A 9,573-nucleotide genomic window follows, 5' to 3' on the forward strand; every position below is an offset into this window, starting at 1 on the left:
AAATGCTTAACATGTGTAAACCTGACAAACATTAAGGACTCCAGCTTAATCAACAGCAATGCTCCAAAAATGAAAACCAGGCAGTACTGAAATGAGTTGATAATAGGGAGCAAAGGAAAGCATATTACCCCTCCTCTTTCCTTTTGACATCTTTCTGATCCTTCCAAAGAGAATTAGCAATTAGATGACTTGAAACACAGAGTAAAGACTAAAAAGTAAAAAAAGTAACAACTGAGGTTTCTGGTCATTCAGACTGGTCAAGATACCTGAACTAGGGCTTCACACCAGTTACTGCCAAGGTTGCTGGAAAGACTGAAAGGAAAGTGAAGTTTGTCTTTGTTGGACATCCATCATCTCATCTCCCCCCATTTCTGGCCTTCAGACAGCAATTCACAAAACATCACCTCACTGTCTTAAATTTCATATAATCCATTCAACACCCTTTCAGTTAAAATGCCCAGACAAGTGAGTATTGATGAAATAATCTGTTTTAAAGCAATACTTGAGGGCTGAACTCTTTCAAGGATTGAATCACTGCTAAAAAACAAAACAAAACTTATAATATTGTCTGAGTATTTACTGTGTGTCCAGTGACAAGCACAGTGTTTTAAAAAATCAATTTAGAAGGTCACAATCATCATTAAAAAACAAACTAACTAAATCCTAAAGAGAAACTATCAGACCATGTTACACATAGTAAGGTTAAGAACTGTTTCATGAAATTTTAGTTTAGGCTATGTTTACCTGTGTATGCACCTACAGAGCACTGGGTAGAAACATGAAATATATTTCTTACTATAGGTTACAACTGAAAAAGTGAAGAAGTCCTGCAGAGCAATGCTATACTCCAAGTGTGGTCTACAGACCAGTGCTGGTTACCAGTCTGTGATAAAATAAGCTTGTAACAGGGAGGCCTGGCGTGCTGCAATTCATGGGGTCGCAAAGGGTCAGACACGACTGAGCAACTGAACTGAACTGAAACCAATTAAGCACACTGAATTTTTCATAGTAGCAAGACTTTCTTTAGGAGGAAAGCAGTGTACTCATTTATATTCTAGTACAAGCTGCAAGCCTATAATAGAGACTGGCTACTTTGAGTAACTGCTCTAGGGGGCTAGAGAATACCACAGGGCTTCTGGTCACAAATATCTTAGTCTAGTTACCAAGACCAAACTAATACTCATTAAATAATAAGCCAACAACTAATCCCTACAATATACATTTATATATATATATGCACAAATATATTAACTCCATTCACTGGGAAGTAAAAAGGAGGGGAAAATTCAGTGTAACTTGGGGCGAGGGGGGAGCTTCTTCCAGCCCAGACTATACTCTTTTATGCTGATCCTTCGTCCTTCAAAAACCAATTTAAGCAAAGTCCCTGGAGGTCCCAGTGGTTAAGATTCTACCCTTCCAGTGCAGGGGGCACAAGTTCGATCCCTACTTGGGGAACTAAGATTCCACATGCCACAAGGTGCGGCCAAAACAACAATAGCAACAACTTAAGTTTCACCTCTTCCATCCTTAACAGTCCCAGATCTGGAGTTTATTTCTTGGTCTAAATCCTATACTATTTGTTACCTATATCATTCTTTCCGTACAGAATTTGGACCAGATGACAAGTGTGACTACACTTTAAGTTACTCATGGCCTCATAAGCATGCAGTATCATGATGCTGTGATAAAAGACAACCACCTGTCCTAAGGACAGGAGTTAGCTATGAAGAGAGAAAGGAGGGCATGCAGAAGAGGAAATCAACACAAACAAAGACACAAAAAGAGGAATCAGTATAGGAAAGTAGTGAGAAAAATAAAGAATATAATACGGATTATTAGGAAATAATCAGTTAGATCAAGGAATTACACTTACTCGTCTTTACAAGTCATTACTCTAACATGCTAGATCTCTAGTAACTACTTCAGTAGTCCTTAGAGTCAACCTTTAATAACTGTTGGCTAGCAATAATAAATTCTATTAGGTAAAGTGATGGAGTTATATGATGGAGAACTTTTGAAGCCACCCAAAATTATCTATATTTAATTCAGCACACAGTAAGAAGCCAGACCTTCCTTGAAAGGAAAACAGTACTTCTGGGCAGGTCAAAGTGGGGATATGTAAGACAGATTTGAAGGAAACAAACAAGGGAATGATACTTCAGAAAAGAATAACTAGCAGGCCACGGAAAAAAGAACATAAAAAGGTAGAAACATGCTTTGACTGAAACAATATTTTCTCTCTTAAGTGCATACACACACACACACTTTCAAACCCTGAGAAATGGGAACAATGGTAGTGCTATTAGCAAAAAAAAAGGAATATTGTAGTTTAAAAAATTGACCAGTTTACAGCAGCATTTCTCAACTTGGGCACTACTCACATGTCAGGCTGAATAATTCTTTGCTGTGGGGCTGTCCTACCCAGTGTAGTAGGTTTAGCAGCATCCCTGGCCTCTACCCACTAGATGCCAATAGTATCCACATCTCTCCAGTTGGGACAACCAAAAATGTTTCCTGACTGACAAATATCCAGGATGGGGGAAGGGGGGAAGGGGATGCAAAATTAACCCCATATAAGAACCACTAACTTACAAAAAAAATTGAACATGTTAAGTATATGAGAAAGAAATAATATCTAAAAAAAGATGCCCTTATAGAGATGTAAATACATAATTAGATACCAAGTTTACAGAAAGACCAAATAGATATTAAATCAACTATTAAGGCGTTAATGTTAACTTTTATAATCCCTATTGTTTTGGGAGATAACAAAGTATTGACATTAATAGTTTATCTAGGATAGTTTAAATAATTCTATTCTCTTCACTTTTATGTATATTTTAAAACTTCTAAAATAGTTTTAAAAACATAATCATCATTCACACTAGTAACTAATATCAGAAGAATGAATCACTAAGGAAATGATATCTTGTTTCTCTACAGCTGACAAGATACCTTAAGGGCTGAACCTGGAGAATTCCAAAGTTACAAAGTTCTTACACTGCTAAAAAGAAAAACAGAGTAAAATAACTAGCCTTAGTTCTGAAGAGTGACTAAAAACTAGCTTCAATTTAGTAAACATTTAGAATACAAAGTGCAGGACTGAGGGCTAGAGAGAATACAAAGAACATACCTCCTCCTGTAGTTTCTACCTCTTAAGATGAAAGATAAGTACACAATGGTAATACAAAGCAACGTACCTAATATAGGCACTAACATACCATGCCAAAAACTTTTCGGTTTTATTAAGAAGGATCATTCCTAGAATATAGACCAGGGTAACTGTTTTACACAATAAATAGGTGACTTTCTACATATGTAACCTTGCTCCATTTCTTATCTCTTCTCCCTCTTTATCTCTTCAATTTTTCTTAGCAGATGCCAAATGGATGAGCTGGGAACCTAACTGTATTTAATAAGTACCAGAAAAAAAGCTATGGTTTGCAACCCTAGCTGTATATTAGAATCACCCACAGAACTTGAAAAAAATACTGATGCCCAGAATCCATTCCTAAATAGTTCAATGAGAATCTGAGTGAGATTTGAACATAAGAATTTTTATAAAGCTCCTCAGGTTAATTCTAACATACACTCAAGACAGAGAACCATGAGCACAAAGAATGGATATAAGTATGTTATTAGAAGCAATAAAACAGTCTGAAGATGACCATTAATTTTCAGCTAAAATCAACATCTTAAGTTATATCATTCCCAACCTACCAAAAATTATGAGATCATTTTTAGTTTTAATATTTTATAATTAAAAAACTAAAGTAAAACCTCCAGGATTCCCATACCCACAGCTTTTCAATCTGTTCTGAAATTGATATAATGTATAATAATTTCATTTCATGACATTAGAGAGACATCAGGACAAATACCATATGATATCACTTACATGTGGAATATAAAACAATGATATAGACAAGTTATTTACAAAACAGAAAGAGACTCATAGACATAGAAAACAAGCTTATGGTCAGCAAACGTGAAAGGGAGTAGGGAGGAATAAATCTGGAATTAACAGACACACGCTACTATATGTAAAGTGAATAAACATTGAGGACCTGCTGTATAGCACAGGGAACTATACTCTATATCTTATAATATCCTATAATGCCAGAGAATCTGAAAAAGGATATATATATATATATATATATATATGACTGAATCACTTACTGTACACCTGAAACACTGTCAATCAACTATACTTCAATTTAAAAAAAAGACATGCAGGTTCACATCATTATTGGTACATTTCAGATAATTTAGTATTATGAAAGACTAAACTGTAATGTGTTAGAAGAGACAAAGTTTAGCTCTCTCAACACTAACTTTATTCACTATATATGAGTACTGTGTAACTTGAATTAGTATGGTTATAAATATGTAATTCCAAAATAAGTTTAATACAACATTTCATCATTTACTAATAAATTCTGTATTATGAAAGAACTACAAGTCTTAGTTTCATTTCCACTTACTATCATATGACTCCGGGCAAAGTTCTTAAATCCTCCAACGCCACCAGTGCCACTGCTCAGTTTATTTTCATCTGCAAAATGGAAATAATCCACCTGCTTCTATAAAGTTTTCAAAGGCAGCAAATGAAAAAAATTTTTCAAAAAGTGCTCCAAAAATTATAATGCGCCATGAGACGGCTAAAAAAATCAGAGGTGTAACTTACTCTGCATCTACTATTATATCTAAATATTAGTCTAACACAACCTTGTCAACAAAATTACGGTACGCTAAAGATGGCCATGAGTTATTATCAGCACTGACTCCTTCAAAAGTCTATTATCTGGTGGAGGGAGGACTCTAACTGCTCTAATGAATAGAGAATGTTGGAAGTAATACTGTGCCAATTTCCGGGTCTAGGCTTGAAAAGATTTTAAAAGAAGGCTTCCACTTCCTTCAAACACTTGCTCTTGGAACTCAGCCTCCATGCTGTGCTATGTCTAAGACACATGAAGAGGCTATATTGCAGGCACTCCAGTTGACATCTCAGCTGAACTCTCAGCCAGCCTCAACTGCCATCGATGGGAATGAGCCGTCCTGGATGTTCTGCCCAGCTGAGTTTTCAGATGACTCCAATCCTAGCTGGATATCGGACTACAAATACACGAAACCTTCATTCAGAAGCAACCAGCTGAATCCATCTGGCCCAAGAAACATGAGATTATAAACTGCAGCTTTAACCTACTTTGTTTTAGAGTGAAGTGTTATATAGCAATAGGCAACTGGGACAATAACCAAGATTAAAACAAAAAAGACTCAATAATGTTTAACTTATTAGCACCTCATATTTAATGAACACTTTTTCCCTTTCATCTCTCCAAAAATAAGTATATTTTCATGTTCATAATAAAATATAATGCCAGACATTTTATGGAAAAAAATCTGATGTACTGACTCTTCTACTTTACAAAAGCCATCCTGGTTCTTTGCTATTGTGCTCATACTAATAAACAAAAGACCATAACAACTGACAAAGTTCAAGTAAATATATTAAAAAATTAAATTATAGAAAGACATCCTTAAAATATTTTTGTTTTTCTCACTCATTGTTTTCTCAAAAACTACAATGCATACCTATGCTCAATTAGTATGTATTTACGTTATTAGTGACAGCTTGTTGTGTTCTTACTATCTAATTTAAAAGATGCACCTAATGTGTCACAAGAAATGGAATACTTATTTCAACATGTTAGAAACATAACACAACCTACTGGAAACCTTTCAGACAGATTAGACCAGTATTCTGGAATCATGAGAAATGATCTAAACCCATCGTGAAAGACATTCAACAATGAATCTTAAACAGAATCTGCTGAAATGCAAAATCTGCTTACATAGCAAAGCCACAGAAAAAGCCTACAAGAGGAACACTTCCCTAACAAAGACCACTGGGCATTTTTCATGGCTGCAGTACAAAGTATACAAAAATTAGGATGTTTGCAGATTTACAGAGAGTAAAATCTTTATTTCGGCATCCCCTATATTTGAAACACTCAGGGCTCTTACCAAGTATTAAATCCTTAGATTCTGCAACACCTGTCTTCAGGTAAATATTTTGTTAGTGATTAAGGGACTTGTTTCAAGGTCACAAAATGAACTGGAGGCAAGAAATAAACCGAGAAGTGTGGCCTGCAGCTTTAGGTATAAATTCAGGGTTCTAATAATTTCCAAGGTGGAGTGGAGGTGAAATTAACTTATCCCACAACTCCAGGAGAGAGGGCACATTTTAGGAAAGAAAAGCTTTTATTTGGAGAAGTCACAGTTTTAACTCTGATGTGCTCATAGCTTCTTTAAATGCATATTTGAACTTCCCTAAAATCAAGTTTGACTGGATCAGAAGACGGGCTGAAAAACACTCTGAGAGGTTGTATTAAGGCCTGGGGATGCAGCTCGACAGCAAGTAAATCCGAGAACGGAGGCAAGAGGAAGGAGGTCAAAGTCGGTCTGACTGTCCAAGAAGATGGAAGAATGGTCAAGGCCACCTTCTGAGACCGGAAAACCTGAGCCCACGCGGAATTGGCTGGGCAACCCTAAGTGGACAGCAGGAAAGACTTGAGGTTGGGCCCTTCCTCTAAAAGCCGATTGTCCCACCCCTCTCCGAGGACAGAGCTTGTCTCCCGGGTGATCAGCAGCTGGTGTAAGGTAAGGGGCTTCGCTGCGGTCGGATTCCCAAGGATCAAAGGCCAGGACCTAGCCCCGCACTCACCTTGGAGCCCGGCGCACTTCACTAACGCCGGCCTCCTCGCCAAAGGCCCATCTCCCACCAACTCGAGGAAGAATCTCTATCCGGACGGAAGCCAGCCCAGCTCATCCCGGATTCCCAATTTGCACTGCGTTGCGACGCGTCGCGTATCTGACGTCATATTGCCCGCGCGCGCCCTTGACTCTTTGCTCCTCCCCAGTTCCGTCTCGGCCTGTGGGAGCTTCGCCTGAGGGCCGAGGAGGGCTAAGGAGGACGGTTTGGCTGGACGGTCTAGGTAGTGCCCAGGCTACGCTTAGTTGGGGCGAGCTTTTCCGCCCGTCCCCTGCGCCCTGCATTTCTCAGATTTAGTTATATCACCTGGTGTTAACTCATCCTGCGCCTTGCAGCGCTGGAGGCAGTGCTGCCTTTAACGCTATGCTTCTTTCTCTTCAAATTGGAGGTTTAAGGCTGACTAGAAAGGGGATGTGAATCTCAAATTTTGAGCAAAAGTTTAACATTCTCCGAAGCCACGCCTCTGGTAAGAGAAGAATGGATACGGTTCTAAAGCATATTATATATGCGTTACAAAAAACAAAAAGAGCGGTCCGAACTTTGTCGTGAGGTGATTCTTTATAGGTAGTTGAATGCTCTGATTATATGTAAAATAAAGTAGCTTGGATGGAGTGACAGGCCATCGCCACTTAAGTCCTCAGGGACAATCCAAGTGTCTCCTGGATGGAAAAGCTGGAAAGTGAGGTCTGTCTATTAAGTGCGTTAAGTAAAAAGATGTGCCAAATAGGTGTTCAGTAAATTCGTAATGAATAAATGAAAGCAACTAGTCCAATAGTGCTTCACACATAGTAGTCTTTCCATTGGATTTCCTTTGGTAAATAATCTGCTTGCCAATGCAGGAGATCTGAGTTTGGTGCCTTGGTCAGGAAGATCCCCTGCAGGAGGAAATGACAACCCTCTCCAGTATTCTTTCCTGGAAAATTCCAAGGACAGAGGAGCCTGGTGGCCCACAGACCATAAGATCACAAAAAGTTGGATACCACTGAGAGACTGAGCATACACAAACACACAGTCTTTCCATTAACGTTAATTTCCTTTCTTTGGCAGTGGAATACCTGCAAAAATACAATACTTCTTTTATATCGAAGATATACACTGTTTTCCTGAAAGATTAAGATTGATATACTATTAGCTATACTTTATTACTGGAGACTACTAACTAGGAAGCCTTAGTAAATTTTTCATAACTGAGGGGGAAAATTGCATATACCTTTGAGAGTGGACCTTAAGAAAGTAAATTGGTTGTTGGTTGTTTGGTTTTGGGGGGCCAGGGTGGGAGGGGGGAGCATCTGTTGAGCATTTTGATGAATTTGAGTATGCTAATAATCCAGAGTTGAGTTCAGGAGTAGGAACCAACCAAAGATAGAGGAAGAATTTGGATTTTGCTGAAGACAATCTGGGAGACAGGACCTAGAAATATAAGGTGATGAAGAAAGGGAGATGCCCATAAGAATGAAACAACCAATGAAAAGAGTCTCCTATGGTGGGATGACAGATTTTAAAAATAGGACTCTTTAACATCCACCTAAAGTTATTTTTGCTGCTCTGATTTAGTTGTCCCAATCCTGACCCCACCCTCCCAGTAGGTAGAATTCCCCAACTTCCCTAAAACATCAGTGAAGTTTGCTAAAACACAAGTCATTTGCTTGAGTTCCCACATGTGGGTCAACAGGAGTGGGAGAGAAACAATGCATAGGTTGACAAGATGATTCCAAAACTGAACTGAGTTGGTGAAAGCAGGAAGAAACGAGAATATTCCTGGGAAACTCCAAGAAATCTGGGGACAGGCTCTGGACTTAGAAAACTTAGTGGAACAAGAGTTCATAAGGAGCAGGGTTACCTAGATGAAACTATGCTTACTAAATGGAATTAGAATCCCTAACTCCTGTTCAAATGTGTACTGTAACAAACCAGACAGCAGTATCTATGATGCCCAGGATCTAAGCAAGTGTCACTAGCTGTTTAGAAGACATAGCCTGTATTTAACCATAGCTTTGATTGCCAGGCCATCTAGCAAAAGCACCAGTCCGGAACATCACTGAACCTGACTCATCCTCCATCTATTCAAGAAGTATCTACTGAATATATGTACTATGCCATGGGTTATTTTATTTGTAGTGTTTCTTTTTAAATTTATTTGTTTCTCTATTTTTGGCTGTGCTGGGTTTTTCTTGCTGTGGGGACTTTTCTCTAGTTTCGATGTACAGGCTTCTCGTTGCAATGGATTCTGTTGTTGTGGGGCACAGGCTCTAGGGCATGCCGTTTTCAGTAGCTGCAGCATGTGGGCTCAGTAGTTTTGGCGTCCAGGCTCTAGAGCACAAGCAATAGTTGTGGTGCACAGGCCCAGCTGCTCTGCAGCATGTGGGATCTTCCCAGATGAGAGATTGAACCTCTGTTCCCTGTATTGGCAGGTAGATTTCCTTACCACTGAACCACCAGAGAAGCCCCAGAGATTGTTCTAGACTTAGGTTATAAAGTCCCTCTTCAACACAGAGCTGACTTACATTCAGATAGGTGAGACATATGAAAAGTAAATACATACACAGTTGACCCTTGAACAACATAAGTTTGAACTGCCCAGGTCCACTTAAATATGAATTTTTTTCAGTAATAAATACTACAGTAGTACACAATCTGAGGTTGATCAAATCTGCGGTTGTGGAAGTGAACTAGATCCAGAAGAACCTGGGATTCGGGTGCTCAACTATAAGTTATACTCAGTTCTTCAATTCTGCAGAGGCTTGGTGCCCTTGGTCCCTATGTTGTTCAAAGGTCAAATGTATACTGTGTTGGGTGTT

At 38.7% G+C, this 9,573-nt stretch overlaps 1 protein-coding gene across 4 annotated transcripts in view; it reads right to left on the reverse strand.

Annotated features, from left to right (window-relative positions):
- USP8 (ubiquitin specific peptidase 8) overlaps positions 1-6,853 on the reverse strand; it is a 50,494-nt gene extending 43,641 nt beyond the window's left edge. For 2 of the 4 annotated variants that reach the window (XM_012181572.5, XM_012181571.5), the window contains exons 1-2: positions 6,728-6,853; positions 4,485-4,555 (exon numbers count right to left, since the gene is read on the reverse strand). The gene's annotated coding sequence lies outside the window, so the exon portion shown is untranslated. The remainder of the gene's footprint in view (positions 1-4,484; positions 4,556-6,727) is intronic. The other 2 variants (XM_012181569.4, XM_004010617.6) reach the window with 1 other exon arrangement.
- Between the last annotated feature and the right edge of the window lie 2,720 nt (positions 6,854-9,573).

The sequence above is a fragment of the Ovis aries genome, chromosome 7, assembly GCF_016772045.2.
Source record: "Ovis aries strain OAR_USU_Benz2616 breed Rambouillet chromosome 7, ARS-UI_Ramb_v3.0, whole genome shotgun sequence".
NCBI classification, from domain to species: domain Eukaryota; kingdom Metazoa; phylum Chordata; class Mammalia; order Artiodactyla; family Bovidae; genus Ovis; species Ovis aries.